We start from the raw sequence: 20,530 nt of genomic DNA on the forward strand, positions 1-20,530 counted from the left end.
ATCTTTTCCACATCTCACACTGGGTTTTCTCACATCTCACACTGAGAGATTCACTCTACCAATATCACGTCGCCCCCGGAGACGTCTGCTTCATTGCGGAAGGAGGAACATCCAGCCACATCTGTAAAAGCACCAACGTGGACCGAAGCCCAAACACTGACATTTCCATATTCCTGGAGCCCCCTTCCCTAGATTGCATCTCAAGCATCAACTCTCCCAGGGCTCATTGTTGCCGGTAATATGCGTCAGTTCCTCAGCTAATCCCAGTTCAAAATCGTACACTCCTCGACAGAACTGGAGCCTGATGATCCTTTGTCTGGACGGGGATCAGCCGGGAAACTTGGGCATTGGGTCACAAAGAAGGTGCTGATACATTTCAACTTGCCTCCACAGTTACATTGAGCACAGTTGTTCATTAATTTATTGTTGAGTGCGGTGTAGCCCAGGTCAATTAGCAGCCACTTTCCCCGTCGTGTAACAGGAACAAAATGTTATAAACATAAAATTGAAACTATAGCCCTGGAAACTCAGTACGGGAGAATTTCTTTTTGTTCTTTTGATGCAGAAACGATTGACTGACTGCAAGATGTTTGATACCCTGAACAATATTGCATAAATACAATCCCTACAGTCTTCTTCATTCCATCCCGGACAGTAAATGCTCAAAGTGTCGGAGGCCACACTCTCTCCGCTGAGAGTCAGCAACCAGAGAGCGATAAACATGTTCAACACTCTCTGCAGCTCTAGTGAGCTGTTGCCCTGGTGACGGAGGAAGTGGTTTGCAGTGATAAACGAGCAAGGAAATAACAAACTCAATGTCACAGGTTTCCTGTTTCATTGTGACAAAGATGAACTGAACATTCAGCCATTTTGTAATGGTGATACTAAATTTCCAGTGGTTGTTTTTTCCCTGTTGTGGTGCACTCACAAAATCTCATGGTAGTTCCAGTTCTACACAGCTCTTAGCAGTGCAGACGCTATTCCAAAATAAAAAAAACACATTGTTGGATACGACCCGTCTGCAATAAATGTCGATTATGTGTGGAAGTTTCAATGTAGATTCACAAAGCCCTTTGAGCACAGACACAGTGCTGATAGCCCATTCAGTTCCAGCCATGTTCGGTGTGGTTCCATCCCCCTGCACCCAGACCATTTTCCTCTGTACCTCCCTCATCCATATACCCAAGCAAACATCTCTCAAATACCACAATTGAACCTTCATCTCATACTTCTTCTCGGAGCTTGTTCCACATTCGCTCCATCCGCTGACTGAAGTATTCCTCACTCAGATTCCGCTTAACTGTCTGACTTTTTGCCATAATCCATGATATTCCCCAACCCGAGGGGAAAATGCCTACCTGCAGGGTATACGTGCTATCGTAGAGACAGAAATATGGGAAGAGGTGGTGGGGTGGCCCTGTTGGTGAGGAATGAGATTCAGTCCTTAGCAAGGGGTGACTTAGGAACAGGGGAAGCAGAGTCTGTGTGGATTGAGCTGAGGAACAGTAAGGGTAAAGAGACCCTAATGGGTGTTGTTTACAGGCCCCCAAACAGCAGCGTGGATATTGGGTACAAGTTGATTAGGGATTTAACATTGGCATGTGCTAAAGGTAAACCAGTCGTTATGGGACATTTCAACATGCAGGTGAACTGGGAGAATCAGGTAGGTACTGGAACCCAGGATAGGGTTTGTGGAGTGTCTGAGGGATGTATTTTTGGAACAGCTTGTGCTTGAGCCAACCAGGAACGAGGCTATTTTGGACTTGTTGATGTGTAATGAACAGGAATTGATAAGTGATCTTGAAGTAAAGGAGCCATTAAGAAGTAGTGATCATAACATGATAAGTTTTTATCTACAATTTGAGAGGGATAAGGGCAGATCAGATGTGTCAGTGTTGCAATTAAATAAAGGAGGCTACGGAGCCATGAGGGAAGAGCTGGCCAAAGTTAAATGGGCGGATGCCCTGGCAGGAAAGACAGTGGATCAGCAGTGGCAGATATTCTTGGGCATAATACAAAAGATGCAAAAGCAGTTCATTCCAATGAGAAGGAAGGATTCAAAGAGGGGGAAGGGTCCACAGTGGTTGACAAAGGAAGTCAGAGATTGTATAGCGTTAAAGAAAAAGAAGTATGACAGGGCTAAGGTAAGTAGGAATACAGATGATTGGGAAAGTTTTAAGGAACAGCAGATCTTAACTAAAAACAGCAATACGGAGAGAAAAAATCAGGTATGAGCTCAGTCTAGCCAGGAATATAAACGGAGATAGCAAAAGCTTTTTTAGCTATGTGAAGAGAAAGAAGATAGTTAAAAACAATGTTGGCCCCTTGAAGAATGAATTGGGAGAAATTGTTATGGGAAACAGGGAAATGGCAACAGAATTTAATGCATACTTTAGATCTGTCTTCACCAGGGAGGACACAAGCAATCTCCCAGATGTATGGATGGGCCAGGGTCATAAGATATCAGAGGAATTGAAACAGATTGACATTAGGAAAGAAACTGTGATGAGTCGACTGATAGGACTGAAGGCTACTAAATCCCCGGGTCCAGATGGTCTGCATCCGAAGGTTCTAAAAGAGGTGGCTCAGGAAATTGCGGATGTATTGGTAATCATTTTCCAATGTTCCTTAGATTCAGGATCCGTTCCTGAAGATTGGAGAGTGGCTAAAGTTATCCCACTTTTCAAGAAGGGAGGGAAGGAGAAAACGGAGAACTATCGCCCTGTTAGCCTAACGTCAGTCGTGGGGAAGATGCTTGAGTCCATAATTAAGGACGAAATAGTGGCATATCCTGATGGCTGTAATAGGACTAGGCCGAGCCAGCATGGATTTACCAAGGGCAAATCATGCTTGACTAATCTGTTGGAGTTTTTGAGGGTGTAACAAGGATGTTAGACGAGGGTAAGCCAGTGGATGTAGTGTACCTAGATTTTCAGAAGGCATTCAATAAGGTGCCACATAGAAGATTGGTGAGTAAAATCAGAGCTCATGGCATTGGGGGCAGGGTTTCAACATGGATAGAAAACTGGTTGGCAGATAGAAAGCAAAGGGTAGCGGTGAATGGGTGTTTCTCGGACTGGCTGGAGGTGACTAGTGGGGTACCAAAGGGCTCCTCTGTATTGGGACCACAGCTCTTTACGATTTATGTCAACGATTTCGATGAGGGCATTGAAAACTATATCAGCAAGTTTGCTGACGATACTAAACTGGGTGGCAGTGTGACATGCGAAGAGGACGTTAGGAGAATACAGGGAGACTTGGATAGGCTGGGTGAGTGGGCTGATACTTGACAGATGTCATTCAATGTGCATAAATGTGAAGTTATCCACTTTGGAAGCAGGAACAAGAGGGCAGAATATTGTCTGAACGGTGTAGAGTTAGGTAAGGGAGAAATGCAAAGAGACCTAGGAGTCCTAGTTCACCAGTCAATGAAGGTGAATGAGCAAGTGCAACAGGCAGTGAAGAGGGCAAATGGAATGTTGGCCTTTGTTACAAGGGGAATTGAGTACAAGAGCAAGGATGTCCTTTTGCATTTGTACAGGGCCCTGGTGAGATCACACATGGAATATTGTGTACAGTTTTGGTCTCCAGGTTTAAGGAAGGACATTCTGGCAATTGAGGAAGAGCAGCGTGGATTCACTAGGTTGATTCCTGGGATGGCTGGGCTGTCTTACGCAGAGAGATTGGAGAGATTGGGCTTGTACACACTGGAATTCAGGAGATTGAGGGGGGATCTGATTGAAACGTTTAAGATAATTAAAGGATTTGATAGGATTGAGGCAGGAAATATGTTCCAGATGTTGGGAGACTCCAGTACCAGAGGGCATGGACTGGGAATAAGAGGTCAGTTATTTAAAACAGAGTTGAGGAAAAACTTCTTCTCCCAGAGAGTTGTGGAGGTGTGGAATGCACTGCCTCGGAAGACGGTGGAGGCCAATTCTCTGAATGCTTTCAAGAAGGAGCTAGATAGATGTCTGATGGATAGGGGAATCAAGGGATATGGGCACAAGGCAGGGACTGGTTATTGATAGTGAATGATCAGCCATGATCTCAGAATGGCGGTGCAGACTCGAGGGGCCGAATGGTCTACTTCTGCACCTATTGTCTATTGTCGATTGTCTATTCACCCTATTTATACCATCATAGATTTCTAGATCTCTAGTAGGGGTTCCCAGCCTGGGGTCCATGGACATTTTTAATTGTAGGAGAAAATGCATAGAAAAGCTGGAAACCAGCTAGGAAAGCCCCTCATTGCCCTTTATTCCAGGTAATCAAGTTCTAACCTGTTCAATCTATCACCATAATTATTTCCTGAAATACCAGCAACGTCCGTTTATTTTTCCCGCACTCTTTCAAGCTTATGGATATCATTCCTCCAAGTGGTTGACTAGAACGGCCCACATTTCTGCATATTTTGGAATCACAGTGTCTTTTACAACTTTAGCATTAATATCCCTACCCCTCTGCCTAATAGCCTGCGTTATAAAGGTCGATATGCCAAAAACTCTCTTTACGACTCTGGTGTTACCTTAAAGGAATTGTGGATCTGTAATATCCACGCCAGGACTATCAGGCTCAGAACGGTTATTTTCCTCGGGCAGTAAGCCTGATTAACACCTCTACTCACTAGCCCACCCTCCACACCACACCGACTACTAGTTTAACATTTTCTGACAGTTTTTGACACTCCTGTGCCTTAAGTAACTTTATGGACAGACAATCAATTTTAGAGTCTATATTTCCACACAATTCCGTGCCTAACGTCACTTTATGGACATACAATCAATGTCAGTCTCATATGTACAGACACTCCTGTAGCTAACGTCACTTTATGGACATAGAATCAATGTCAGTCTCCAGATGTCCAGACACTCCTGGACATAAAGTGTCCAAACGTCACTTTACGGACAATCAATATCAGTCTCCATATGTCTGGACTCTCCTGTGCCTAACGTCACTGTATGGACAGACGATCAATTTTTTTATACCATCATACTTTATGTATTGTGTTTTGTTTATTATTGTGGACTCTATCGTTGTTTTCTGTCTGACTTTGAATCCAGAGTAAAAATTATTTTGTTCTCATTTACACTTGTTTACTGGAACGACATTAAACAATTTTGAATCTTGACCCCTGGGGAAAATAACACGACCAACCACGTTATCTATACTCCCTTTTGATTTCATAAACACCTACAATGTCATCCTTATGGTCCTCTGGAATGAAGATCCAGAATGGCCAACTTCTTCCTATGACTCAGCCCTATGATTCAGTCAGTATGGGTGGAAGTCAGGAACGGGAAGGGAGCAGTTACTCAAGTGGGGGTATTCTATAGGCCCCCTGGTAGCAGCAGAGGTACCGAGGAGCAGTTTGGGAGGCAGATTTTGGAAAGGTGCCAAAATAACAGGGTTCTTATCATGGGTGACTTTAACTTCCCTAATATTGATTGGCACTTGATCAGTTCCAAGGATTTAGATGGGGCAGAGTTTGTTAAGTGTGTCCAAGATGGATTCCAGTCACAATTTGTTGACAGGGCGACTAGGGGGAATGCCATATTAGATCTAGTATTAGGTAACGAACCGGGTCAGGTCACAGATCTGTCAGTGGGTAAGCATCTGGAGGTCAGTGACCTGGCCTTTAGCATTATCATGGAAAAGGATAGAATCAGAGAGGACAGGAACATTTTTAATTGGGGAAGAGCAAATTATGAGGCTATAAGTCTATAAATTGCAGGTGTGAATTCGGAAGATGCTTTTGCAGGGAAATGTACTATGGACATGTGGTCGATGTTTAAGGATCTCTTGCAGGATGTTAGGTATAAATTTGTCCCGGTGAGGAAGATAAAGAATGGTAGGGTGAAGGAACCATGGGTGACAAGTGAATTGGAAAATATAGTCAGGTGGCAGAAGGCAGCATACATGAGGTTTAGGAAGCAAGGATCAGATGAGTCTATTGAGGAATATAGGGTAGCAAGAAAGGAGCTCAGAAGAGCAAGAAGGGGGCATGAGAAGGCTTTGGTGAGTAGGGTAAAGGAAAACCCCTAGGCATTCTTCAATTATGTAATGAAAAAAAGGATGACAGGAGTGCAGGTAGGGCCGATTAAAGATAAAATTGGGATGATGTGTCTGGAAGCTGTGGAAGTGAGCGAGTTCCTCAATGAATACTTCTTTTCGATATTCACCACTGAGAGGGAACTTGATGACGGTGAGGACAAAATGAGTGTGGTTGATGTTCTGAGCATGTTGATATTGATGGAGAGGAGGTGTTGGATTTGTTAAAATACATTAATACATTAATACAATAAAATACATTAGGACGGATTAGGACGAAATATTCCCCAGGCTGATCCACGAGGCAAGGGAAGAGATTGCTGAACCTCTGGATAGGATCCTTATGTCCTCGTTGTTCACGGGAATGCTACCGGAGGATTGGAGGGAGGCGAATGTTGTCCACTTGTTCAAAAAAGATAGTAGGGATAGTCCAGGTAGTTATAGACCAGAGATCCTTACGTCTGTGTTGGGAAAGCTGTTGAAAAAGGTTCTTAGAGATAAGATCTATGGGCACTTAGAGAATCATGGTCTGATCAGGGACAGTCAGCATGCCTTTGTGAAGGGCAGATCGTGCCTAACAAGCCTGACAGAGCTCTTTGAGGAGATGACCAGGTATATACATGAGGGTAGTGCAGTGGGTGTGATCTACATGGATTTTAGTAAGGCATTTGACAAGATTCCACATGCTAGGCTTATTCAGAAAGTCAGAAGGCATGGAATCCAGGGAAGCTTGGCCAGGTGGATTCAGAATTGACTTGCCTGCAGAAGGCAGAGTGTCGTGGTGGAGGGAGTACATTCAGATTGGAAGGTTGTGACTTGACGTGTCCCACAAGGATCTGTTCTGGGACCTCTACTTATTCTGATTTTTATTAACGACCTGGATGTGGGGGAAGAAGAGTTGGTTGTCAAGTTTGCAGACGGTACAAAGGTTGGTGGTGTTGTAGGTAGTGAAGAGGATTGTCGAAGATTGCAGCAAGACATTGATAGGATGCAGATGTGTTCTGGGAAGTGGCAGATGGAGTTCAAACCAGCGAAGTGTGATGTGGTACACTTTGGAAGGACAAACTCCAAGGCAGAGTACAAAGAAAGCGGCAGGGTACTTGGTAGTGTGGGGTAGGAAAGGAATCGGAGGGTACATGTCCACAGATCCCTGAAAGTTGCCTCACAGGTAGATTGGGTAGTTAAGAAAACTTATGGGGTGTTAGCTTTCATAAGTCGAGGGATAGAGTCTTAGAGACGCGATGGAATGATGCAGCTCTATAAAACTCTAGTTAGGCCACACTTGGAGTACTGTATCCAGATCTGGTCTCCTCAGAATAGGAAGTAAGTGGAAGCATTGGAAAGGGTACATGTAGGTTTACCAGGATGCTGCCTGTTTTAGAGAGTATGGATTATGATCAGAGATTAAGGGAGCTAGGGCTTTACTCTTTGGAGAGAAGGAGGATGAGAGGAGACATGATAGAGGTGTGCAACATATTAATAGGAATATTCAGAGTGGACAGCCAGCTCCTCTTCCCTAGGGTACCACTGCTCAGTGCAAGAGGGCATGGCTCTAAGGTAAGGGGAGGGAAGTTCAAAGGGGATATTAGAGGAAGGTTTTTCGCTCAGAGAGTGGTTGGTGCGTGGAACGCACTGCCTGATTCGGTGGTGGAGGCAGATACACTAGTGAAGTTTAAGAGACTACTAGAAAGCTATATGGAGGAATTTAAACTGGGGGGTTTATATGGGAGGCAGGGTTTGAGGGTCGGCACAACTTTGTGGGCCGAAGGGCCTGTAAATTGCCGTAGTATTCTATTACTATGTTCTAGTCCAGGCAAAATCTTCATCAATATTTTCTGCACCCTCTCCAGATTGACAATATCTTTCCTGCAGTAGGGTCAACACAACTGTACATGATACACTGTGTATCCGCAGCAGCAACTTATATAACTAAAATATAATATCCATAATCCGGAACTAAATGCCCTAACTGCTGATTAAAGCTTTCTTTTTCACCCTCTATACCTGAATGTCCACTTTCAGTGAACTGTACTCCTGTACTCCCAGTTCGCTCTGTTACACAACACTCGGTGCCCTCCCATTCACTATACCAGTCCCACCTAGTTTGACTGTCAAAACTGCACCATCTCTCACTTGTCCAAGTTGAAAACAATTTGCCATTCTTCATTCCATCTCCATAATTGGCCAAGATGTCTTTGAAATTCATTCTCACCTGTTGCCTTATCAACCAGTCACCCGAATTTAGTCTCCCTGTATACCCATGACTGTGTCGCCACGCACAGCTCTAATCTCCTAGTTAAGTTTGTCGTCGAGATTACATTGATTTGCCTCATCTCAAGCAATATCGACGTGGCCTACAGGGAAGAAGTCATCTCTCTACACAGTAGTGGCAAAACAACAACCTTTCCCTCAATGACACAAACACAAAGGAGCTGGTTATGGATTACAGGAGGAGCATAGACGGGCTAACTCCTACTTACATTAATGGATGTGGGGCTGAGCTTTAAGTTCTTCGGCATCCACATCACCGAGGACCTCATGTGGTCTGTTCACACCAGCTGCGTGGTGAAAAAGGCACAAAAGCCCTTCTTTCACCTCGGGTTTGAGTAAGTCCGGTATCGGCCCCCAAATCCTAAGAACTTTCTATAGGGCTACAACTGTGAGCATCCTGACTGGCTACATCACTGCCTGGTATGGGAAATGTACCTCCCTTTATCGCAGGACTTTGTAGACAGTAGTGCGAATAGCCCGGCGCATCTGTAGTTGTAAACTTCCCATTATTCAGGACATTTACAAGGGCAGGTTTGTAAAAAGGGCCCGAAGGATCATTGGGGACCAGAGTCACCCCAACCACAATCAATACCAGCTGCTACCATCTGACAACCGGTACCGCAGCATAAAAGGCAGGTCCAACAGTCAGCGGAACAGCTTCTTCCACCAGGTCGTCAGACTAATTAACTCACGTTGATTTGAGGTAATCTATTTTATATGGACTCTTCAATTTATTTTAAATTATTATAAATTACTTTGATTGCACATTGCACATTTAGACCGAGACGTAACCTAAAGACTTTTACTCATATATCTGAAGGATGTAAGAAATCAGTTCAATTCAAACTTGCTAAACTGATGACATGAATAGTGAAGTACAGAGGGCTCAACACTGCCACACACATCCCAATCGTCACATGGCTACATTCGCTCAAACCATCTTTAATCATCTCCCTCTGCTTCTCTGCTTCTTGTTCTCGAGCTCGGTGTGAATCCATCTCGCCAGCTCCCCGTGAATCCCACGTGACCGAACCTTCCAGATCAGCTGCCATGCGGGATCTTGTTACATACTTTACCAAAGTTCAGATGAACAACATCACTGCCCAACTTCACCCAACTCCCTAGTTTACTCCTAAATAATATCCAAAATACCTGACAGATATGATGTCCTATTTGGCTGTTTAGACGCTAACTTCCCCATTACCAATGCCCAACCGCCCAGGATTTCAGCTTCAGTACAGACTGAGAAAATTCCGATCCCAGCTGTCGAATTACGAACCTGGACGGAAGCCCGTATACTGCCAGTTCCATGTCCTCAGATTCACCGGCCCTATATTCTCACCCATACAAAGACGCTTTGGTGCCGGCGATTTGCCGGCAGGTGTTCCTGCCATTTCCGATTCAAAATTAAGGTGGAATTGGAACCTAATGACCCTCTGCCGGGGCCGGTGCTCAGGCTGGTCCCCGGTCTGTATAAAGGATGCGTATACACTTCAGCCCGTCTCCAGCAGTTAAACCGAGCACATCTGATCAAAATCTTCTTGCTCTGTGGGATCTTGCCCAGCACAGCTGCCTGTTATGTATTCCGCAGTGTAGCAGGAACAAAACGAAAAATTATAAAGTAGAAAACGCTGGGAACTCAGTACATCAGACGACATCTCTGAAAGGACAGATTGTGGAAGACTCTGTTTCAGAACTGAGACTGTCCGAGATGCTGCCGATCTGCTGAGCGGTTCCAGCATGTTCACCTCCTGACTTTAAACTTCCTGCCACAGTAATGCACAGCTAGTTACTGATTGCCACCCTAGACTGTAAAAGGCACCCCACCCCAACCAATTTGTTAGTTCTGAGTTCATTCCGATCCTAGTGTAATATATTCGATACAGTCAATACTCACAGCATCCTTTCCTCCCACTATCATTCTGTTACTTTTGTTCCCGAGGCCACTGTCTCTCCGCTGAAAGGCGGTGACCACAGAGCGGTAACGAAGTGCAACACTTGCTGCAACTCCGACTGGCTGTTACCGTGGAGACAGAGGAAGTGGCTCACCGAAAATAACCGAGAAAGGAAATAACAAACTCAGCTTCATATGCTATAAGTTCCATTGTGACAAAGATTACCCTGCAGCCATTTTGTGACGGTGAAACTAAAATTGAAATGACTGCCTTTACCCTGCCACGGGCTGTGTTCAATTAAACCTCTGGCAGTCCCAGCTATCAAAAAAAAATTCTGGAAAAGATGCAAAATGACACTTCACAATGAATACAAAGATTGAAAGAGATATTGATGAAATATATCATTGCATCAATGGGATACCGGCTGGGCAGAGGTTGAACAAGATGGTTGATATATATCATTTATGGTGGTGGGATGCAGACTGGGTAGAGGATGAACAAAATGGGCAGGGGATTATCAGATGGCATAAAGGGCAAACTCTGATGGTCCTCCAGTAATACAGAAATACTGAAATAATAATACGCACTAGTAGATAACAGATTACAATACCACAAAGACAGTCTAAGCAATAAGAACTCTAGAAAATGCCCCTTTCTACTCCACACGCTTTATCAATGCACCGCAGAAAGTATCCCATCCCGATGCTTCATATCTTCATACGGTTACTGCTCTTCCTTTAACTGAATGAAATAGCAGAGAACTGTGAACACAGCTGAGTACATCATAGAAACTAACTTCCTCTCCATGGATTCTGTCTACACTTCACGCTGACTCGTAAAGCAGCCAACATAAGGAAAGATCCCCACAGTCTTGGACATTCTCTCTTCTCACCCTCCTCTTGGGTCGAAGATCAAATAAAACAGAAACATGCCACCAGGCTCAAGGACAGTTTCTATTTTGCTGTTAGAAGCAAATTGAATGTGCCCCAGTGTGATGAGATGGACCCTTGGCCTCACAATCTAACAAGATGTGAACTTGCATCACATATCTACCTGCACTGTAGTTTCTCTGTAACCATAATGAGTTGATACCTTCTGGGTTTCTTTTACCTTATATCACCTCAATGTATTGTTGTAATGTATTGATCTGTGTGGATGACACCAAAGGCATCATTTCACTGCACATCCTTACATGAAAAAATAGGGATTCTCCATTTTAACCGTGAGGAAATATTAGACGGTCTGAGTTGCTCCTTTGGAAATTCTGGAGGGAGTGTACACATCGCCGAGAATCCCAGATACATGAAAGATACTGAATTCTCCCATTAATAGGGCCACATATTGGGAAACATTGACTGCATGTCATGCTGGAAATAAACTTCCCAGTCCTCTGAGATCTGGATCTCACTCTCCTGTCTGAACGGGGGAAAGATGAAACTACTCATACACGTGGAGCAGTCTTCCGAGGGTGCGATTACTCTGTTTAACCCTTGCTGTCTGCAAGAACACAACGAGACCAACGGCCGCTTCCAGTGTGCTGGAAATATGTAAAACAATTATCGACCCCAGGCGTCGAACTAGCTGTCGCTTGGATCCGATACCGGGCCAGGTGATGGAGGTAAAGTTCACCAGGTACATCTTAATGGATGGGTTCAGTTTCGGCATCACCACCTCATCCCGCTCCTGGGACCAGAACACCAGGGGCTGAGCGGCGGCTCATCTCAGGCGTTTCAGTGTGAAGGTCCCATAACCCGGACCGACCACGACAGGTTGTGTCCAGGAAGCGGGACGAGGCCGCCAGTTCGAGGAAGTTGACGGGACTCTCTGCCCAACATCAGGTTCCCAACAACCACCCCCGGGATCGGCTTCAGTACTCACCAATAGGAAATTGTTGGTCGCCTTCACCCCTAGTGACCGGCCTCAATACTGACCAATGAGAACTTGATCAATCAGTCCCGCAGACAGCGATCGGTCCACCGGCTCCCAGCCGACGGTCTCCTTCAACAGAGAACGGAGAGAAAACCACCGCCCATCCGGGAACCGTGAGAACGGGAGCGGGGCCTCGAAAGCGGAAACCGCGTGTGCTGTTTATCTGCGTTTGAAATGGGAGCGAGAAACTCGATCACATGACGTGTGGAGGGTCTCGCACCTGAACTGGTGATTCTGCTCCTCACCTCTCACACACTGCCGGACCAACACACAGCATTTTACACCAGCTGCATTTTTAATTCTTCCCTCGGAATCTTCGCAGTCCCCTTCGCTCCATGCCCTCGGTTCTCAGAGTGCGGGTTCGATTCCCACAGAAACATTGAAACATACAGGCCTTTTGGGCCCACTGAGCTGTGCCGAACATGTCCCTAACTTAGAACTACCTCGTCTTTTCACATAGCACTCTATTTTTCTAAGCTTCATATGGACACCCAAGAGTCTTGAAAAGACCTATTTTTCCAATACCACCACCGCCGGAAGACCATACCACGCACTCACCACTGCGTAAAAAAAACGTACCCCGATATCTCCTCTGTACCTACTCCAAAGCACCTCAAAACTATGACCTCTCGTGATAGCCATTTCAATCCTGGAGAAATGCCTCTGTCTATCTACACGACCAATGCCTCTCATCATCTTGTACGCCTCTATGAGGTCACCTCTCATCCTCCGTAACTCCAGGAAGAAAAGACCGAGTTCACTATTCTCATAGTGAACCTATTCCCATAAGGAATGCTCCCCAATCCAGGCAACATCTTTGTAAATCTCCTCTGCTCCCTTTCTATGAATTACACATCCTTCCTGTAGTGAGGCGACCAGAACTGAGCACAGTACTCCAAGTGGGGTCTATCCAGGGTCCCACACAACTGCAACGTTACCTCCCAGCTCCTAAATTCAATTCCAAGATCGGTGAAGTCCCATGCACCGTATGCCTTCTTAAACAGAGAGTTAAGATTTGAGAGTCCTATGGACTCGGACCGCAAGATCCCTGTAATCCTCCACACTACCAAGAGTCTTAAGATTAATACTATATTCTGCCATCATTTCACCTACCAAAATGAATCACCTCACACTTACCTGGATCGAAATCCATCTGCCACTTCTTAGCCCAATTTTGCATCCTATCAATGTCCCGTTGTGACCTCTAACAGCCTTCCAAATTCTCCACAGCATCCCTAACCCTTGTGTCATCAGCAACTTTACCTACCCATCCCTCCACTTCCACATTCAGGACATCTATAAAAATCAATAAGAGTAGGGGTCCCAGAAGAGATCCCTGAGGCACACCACTGGTGACCGACATTCATGCAGAATATAACCCGTCTACAACCACTCTTTGCCTTCAGTGGGCGAGCCAGTTCTGGATCCGCAAAACAATGTCCCCTTGGATCCCATGCCTTCTTACTTTCTCAATAAGTCTTGCATGGGGTACCTTGTTAAAGATCATCTGAAAATTCAAACAAACAACATCCATTGCCTCTGCTTTATATATCCCACCTATTATTTCCTCAAAGTATTCCAAAAGATTGTCAGACACGATTTCTTCCAAAGGAATCCTGCTGACGTCGACCTTCTTCATCATTCGTCCCCAATTACTGTACCCCAATAAATCACCCTCAATACATTCTAACCTCTTCCTGACCACCGAGGTCAGGCTAACTGTCCTATAATTTCCTTTCTTCTGGCTCTCTCTGTTCTTATAGAGAGAGGTGAAATTTGCAACTTTCTAGTCAACCAGAACCGCTCCGAAATCTGGTGATTCGTGATAGATCATTACTCATTACTTTAAGAGAAAATTATGGGGGAACGTCGTCATTCAGAGCCGGGGAAATTGTGCAACGAGCTGCCAGAGCAAGTGGCAGGGACGATTTCAACCTTTAAGAAGTTTGCTTCGGTCACACAATCAACATCTCTCATCATCCTATACACCTCTATCAAGTCACCTCTCATTCTCCATTGCTCCAAGGAGAGAAGGCCGGGTCACTTAACAATTTTCCATGAGGTATGCACCCCAATCCAGGCAACATCCTTGTTGATCTCCTCTGTGCCCTTTCCATGGTTTCCTCGTCCTTCCTGCAGTGATGCGATCAGAACTGAGCACAGTACTCCAAGCGGGTTCTGACCAGGGTCCTATATAGCTGCAACGTTACTTGTCTGCTCCGAAACTCAATTCCACGGCTGTTGAAGGCCAATGCACTGTAAGCCTGCTTAACCACAGAGAAAAGCTTTGAGCAGCTGTGTAGCAGGTTTAAATAGCCTATGGACTCGGACATCGCGATCCCTCTGATCCTCCACACTGCCAAGAGTCTTATCATTAATACTGTCTTCTGCCATTATATTTGCCCTACGAAAATGAACCATCTCACATTTATCTGGGTTGAAGTCCATGTGTCTCCTCTCAGCACGGATTTACATCCTATCGATGTCCGGCGGTAACGTCTGACATCCCTCCACACTATCCACAACACCCCCAACATTTGAGTCATCAGCAGATTTACTAACACAAGCTTCCACTTCCTCACCCAGGTCATGTATAATAATCACGAAGAGAAAGGGTCCCAGAACAGATCACTGAGACATAGCACTGGCCAGCGAACTTCAAACAGAACATGACCATTCTAGAACCACTCTCTGTCTTCTTTTTAAGCAAGCGAGTTTTTGGATCTACAAAGCAGTAGGCCCTTGGATCACATGCCTTCATAGTTTCTCAATAACCCTTGCATGGGGTACCTTATAAATGCCTTGCTGAAATCCGTATGCACGACATCTACTGCTCTACTTTCAACAGTGTGTTTAGTACATCGTCAAACAATTTAATCGGGCTCGTAAGGCACGACCTGCCTTTGACAAAGCCATGTTGAATATTCCTAAACGTATTATGCTTCTACAAATCTTCCGAAATCCTGCCTCTCAGGATGTTTTCCATCAACTTACCAACCACTGAAGAAAGGCTCACTAGTCTATATTTTTCCTGGGCTAACTCTCCGACCGTTCTTGAATAAAAACGACGTCCGCAAACCTTGCATCCTCCGGAACCTCTCCCGCCCCACTGATGATGCAATGAACATCGTCAGAGGGTCAGCAATCTCCTTCCTCGCCTCCCACAGGATCCTTGGTACATCTCCCCGGCTTCGGTGTCTTATCCAAATGATGCTTTCCAAAAGCTCCAGCACATCCTCTTTCCTAATAGCTATATGCACAAGATTTTCAGTCAGCTGTAAATCATCCTTACAATCGCCAAGATACTTTCCTGTCGTGAATACTGAAGGAAAGGATTCATTAAGTATCTCTGCTATCTCCTACGGTTCCAGATTCATTTGTTTTGCACTTTCACACTTCATTGTTCCTATTCTCTCACGTTTTATGCTTTTGCTCTTCATATACTTAATCCTGCCCGTCAACACCTTCAAATGGCTCCTTCTGGCTGTCCTAATTTCATTCTTCAGCTCTTTACTGCTATCCTTATAATCTTCTGGTTCCCTATCATTACTAAGTTTTTGAACCTTTCCTAAGCTTTTCTTTTCTTCTTGACTAGATTTTCAGCAACATTTCTACAGCACGGTTCCTGTACCTTACCATTGTTTCGTGTCTCGTTGGAACGTAACTATGCAGAACCCCATGCAGATACCCCCTCAGCAATTGCCACATTGCCTCTGTACATTTCCATGAGAACATCTGTTCCAAATTTATGCTTCCAAGTTTCCGCCTGATACAGTCATATTTCGCCTAACTGCATTTAAATGCTTTTCTAACTTATATTTTCCTATTCCTGCCCAATACTATAGTAAAGCAGATAGAATTGTGATCACTTTCTCTAAAATGCTCTGCCACTGAGCAATCTGAACCCTGGCCAGGTTTATTTCTCAAAAACAGATCAGGTACACTCTCTCCTCTTGTAGGCTTATCTACATATAGTTTCAAGAAACCTGCCGGAACACACCTAACAATAATTTAAACTTCTTACTCTATGGAGTTGCCAATCAATACCTGGCAAATTAAAATCTAACACGACGACGACCCTGTTATGACTAAGTCACACCAATGCGACTTACATTAATGGTTGGTAAATTTATGGAGAGGATCCTGAGAGGCAGGATTTATGAACACTTGTAGAGGCATAATATGATTACCAATAGTCCACATGGGTTTGTGAAAGGCAGGTCGTGCCTTACGAGCTTGATTGAATTTTTTAAAGGATATGACTAAGCACATTGATGAAAGTAGAGCAGTAGATGGAGTGTATATGGATTTCAGCAAGGCATTTGATAAGGTATCCCATACAAGGCTTATTGAGAAAGCAAGGAGCCATAGATTCCAAGACATCCATTCTTTTTGGATTCCGAATCGGCTTGTCCACAGAAGGCAAAGTAGGTTGTAGACAGATCGTATTCTCCATGGAGGTCTCTGACCAGTGCTGTCCCTCATGAATCTGTTCTGTTATCCCGTCCCTTCGCAATGTTTATAAAAGACCTGGATGAGGAAGTGGAGGGATGGATGAGTAAATTTGCTTATGACACCTAGGTTGAGGGTATTGTGGATAGTGCGGAAAACTGTCAGAGGTTACACCTGGATATCGATTGGATGTAAACCTGGGCTCAAATATGATGGCAGAATATAGTATTAATGATCAGACTCCTGGAAGAGTAGAGGATCAGAGTGATATTGGGGTCCGAGTCCACAGGAGACTTAAACCTGCTATGTGGTTCAGAAGGCATACAGTGCATTGACCTTCATTAACCGTGGGACTGAGTCCCACTTGGAGAACTGTATTCAGTTGTGGTCACCTCACCACCCGAAGGATGTAGAAACTATAGAAAGTGTGCAGAAGAAATTTAGAAAAGTGTTTTCTGGATTGGGGAGCATGCCTTGTGGGATTAGTTTGAGCGAACCTGGCCTTTTCTCCTTGGAGCGATGGAGAATGAGAGGGAGAGGTGACCTGACGGAAGTGTAGAAGACGATGATAAACTTTGATCGCATGGATAGTCAGAAGCTTTTTCTCAGGGCTGAAATGGATAACATGAGCGGGCAGAATCTTTATGCCCTTTGAAGTAGGTACAGAGGCAGTGTCAAGGGCATTTTTTTTTTCTTTTACGCAGACAGAGGTGTGTACCCGGAATGGGCTGCCGGCGTCGGTGCTAGAGGCGGACAGAGTAGGCTCTTTTACGAGGCTAATGGATAAGTACATGGATACGGCTAATGGAGCTGAGAAATATAGAGGTCTACCGGTAACACTAGGAAATTCCTACAGTAAGTACATGTTTCAGACAGCGCTGTTGGCCGAAGGACCTGTGTATGATGCTGGAGGTTTTCTATGTTTCTACAGTCAATCTGACGGCATCCACTGTCATTCTGCTGCATTTTCTCCCGAGGCTACTGTCTCTACCCTGACAGGAAGTGAACACCGAATGATAAAATTATGCAACACTTTTTGCAGTTGTCGTGGTTTGTTACCATGGAAACGGAGGAAATGTCTCAACAAAGATAACTGAAAAAGGAAATAACAAACTCAACGTCATACCCTATGAGTTACATTGTGACAAATGTTAACACTGCAGCTATTTTGAAATGATGAATCTAAAATTGTAAAGGCTGCTTTTAGCCATACATTCAATTAATCGTCCAGTAGTTCTGGCGAACAAAAAATGATTCTTACGCTAGCAATCAATAATATATTAAACTGTGCTATAAAGATACCAAATGACAGCCTCAACCACCATCTGTTGCAACACTCCACAGGTCGAAAAGTCTTTAACTGACGAAGTTGTCTCATCTCAGGTTTGAAGGGAAACTTCTTCATTCTGAAGCTATCCTCTCAGATAACAGGCTCTCCATCAGATGGAAACATCCTCTCAGAATGGAAGCATTCTGTGGGTTTAAATAACATTCCATCCGCCTCTTTAGTTCTGAACCGCACAAAGTACAGGCCCAGAGTCATCAAATGATTGTCATACATAAACTCTCTCATTCCTGGTATTACGCTTGTGAACAATCTTAGCAACAGTTGTACTGAACACATCCAGGAATAACAGGGAATATGGCAACAGCATAATTCACAGGGGAAAACTGTGTTTTCTTTACTGTTCCACTAAGTATCACAAAACAAGCGTCTGTGCTCAGGTCCATTTCCAGTGGAACAAAGTTAGCGATTTGGGTTCACAACCGTTCGACAAAATGGTTTCAACTATTTCCCGTTTTTAGTGCATATTTCCAGCATCTTTAGATTCTGCCTGATTTCCACCGACAGAGAGACAGGTGACTGTGAGGGGGGATTTGTAAACAGAGTTTGAAGACCAAACTCACTGTTCTATTTCTGTTGCAAACACGGAACAGCCCATTTACGCACAGCTTCTCACTGTGAGGGATGGGATGATAACTCATCGTCTCCTGAGTATCGCAGTCATTGCTTCCAAAGGAACTGCAGAAACAAACATCTGATCCCAGACCAGAAATACTGGCTCAACACCTCATAAACTTGGGCAGCGTGAACCCCGGTTCCATTGTACATGGATCTGAAACTCTGATAATCCAGGACCAAACCTCATATTGTCACGCTGCTGAATCTGCCACCCACCGACCCCCGAATCCTTACACACCGTTCCCACATGTCACAGCGAATGGTGCGATCAGAAATTTCCACACAACCAGTGCCCAGCACCCCAAGCCTTTGGATTCATTGTGAACGGAGGAACATCCAACCCCCATCAGTGGAAGTACTGACCTGGGCCAAATTCCAGATACCGACAGCTCGATATGCCCAGAATTACAGCTCAAGCAGAAACGCCCAGGACTCCTTGTTGCCAGAAGTATGCTGCAGTGTCTCGGACGTTCAGAGTTCAAAATCTAACACTCCATCACCCTGTGTCAGAATGGGAACCTGATGATCCTCTGACTGGGCTAGAGATCAGGCTGGAAAACCAGGGCGCGGGACACCCGCAGGCGCGTAAAGGTTTCACATTGTCTCCGCCAGCGAAATTAATTCTTGCCCAACACAACTGGCCATCGCATTTCCTATAGGCTAACAGGAATAAAACGCTTTTAACATAAAATTAAAAGTAATGTGCTGGAAACTCATTACATCTGATTGGATGTGCGTAAAAAGAAACTGTGGAAGACCCAGTATCAGAAATGGGACTGTCCAAGATGCTGCCCGAGCTGCTGAACGTTTCCAGCATTTTCTCTTTTTACTTTAAATGATGCACAACTATTGACTGATTACAAGATGTTTGTGACGGCCTGAACAAAGTTGCGCAAATGTAAGTCCCACATTCACTAGCTTTCTGTTCAATCTAATACAGGGATAATGCAGTCAATGCAAACAACTTCCTCCCCATCCTGCTAGCAATCTGTAATCTCTGCTTCCAACATTTGGTAACGTTGAAGCTAAAATTGTAGTGGCTCCTGATGTGTACAACAAACCCTCCGGTAGTTCCAGGTAACAAACACCGATTTCAGAAGTAACTCAATGAGACCAAATCCGTCACAAAGAAGACAACAGTAGTAGAGAAATCGTTGATGTATAAACATAGACGGGATACAGGTAATACAGAGGGTGTACAAGATGGTTGATACATTTCATTGAGGGGATATAGACAGGACAGAGGATGAACAAGATGATTGATATATATCATTGAGGTGGTGGGATACAGGCTGGACAGAGGTTGAGCAAGATGGTTGATATATATCACTGAGGTGGTGGGATACAGACTGGGTAGAGGTTGAACAAGATGGTTGATATATATATAATTGAGCTGGTGGGATACAGACTGGACTGAGGGTGTACAAGATTGTGTCATTGAGGTTTTGGGATATAGACAGGGCAGAGGTTGAACAAGATGATTGATATATATCATTGAGGTGGTGGGATAGTGATTGTCCCAGATGGGTAGGGAATTGAATTGACTTTATTACTTACATCCTTCATATACATGAGGAGTAATACATCTTACTTTACGTTTCCTTCTAAATATTCAACGTGCAATTTATAGTAATTTATAATAAATAGTATGTACAAAATATAACATAGAAATGCTATTTTGTCACCATAAATATAACATAGAAATGCTATTTTGTCACCATGAATTAATCAGTCTGATGGCCTGGTGGAAGAGGCTGTCCCGGAGCCTGTTGGTCCTGGCTTTTATGCTGCGGTACCGTTGGAACAGTTTATGCTTGGGGTGACTCGGATCCCCAATGGTCTGAGGTGAAAGAGGCTCTGCAGTGCCTCTGATCCGCGGTGTTGTGCATGATGGGAACTTAAAGCTGTTCACCCTGTCAACCCCGGATCCGTCGTCTTTATTTCTCCTTTTGTCCACAGCCAGTTCCTT

General features: G+C 44.5%; 1 protein-coding gene across 4 annotated transcripts in view; it reads right to left on the reverse strand.

The window, feature by feature from the left end:
• LOC132389899 (NACHT, LRR and PYD domains-containing protein 3-like) overlaps positions 1–10,336 on the reverse strand; it is a 48,504-nt gene extending 38,168 nt beyond the window's left edge. For 3 of the 4 annotated variants that reach the window (XM_059962459.1, XM_059962460.1, XM_059962457.1), the window contains exon 1: positions 10,220–10,284. The gene's annotated coding sequence lies outside the window, so the exon portion shown is untranslated. Of the gene's footprint in view, positions 1–10,219 lie in introns of all 4 variants that reach the window. The other variant, XM_059962458.1, reaches the window with a different exon arrangement.
• Between the last annotated feature and the right edge of the window lie 10,194 nt (positions 10,337–20,530).

This window comes from Hypanus sabinus, unplaced genomic scaffold (assembly GCF_030144855.1).
Source record: "Hypanus sabinus isolate sHypSab1 unplaced genomic scaffold, sHypSab1.hap1 scaffold_698, whole genome shotgun sequence".
In the NCBI taxonomy this organism is placed as follows: Eukaryota; Metazoa; Chordata; class Chondrichthyes; order Myliobatiformes; family Dasyatidae; genus Hypanus; species Hypanus sabinus.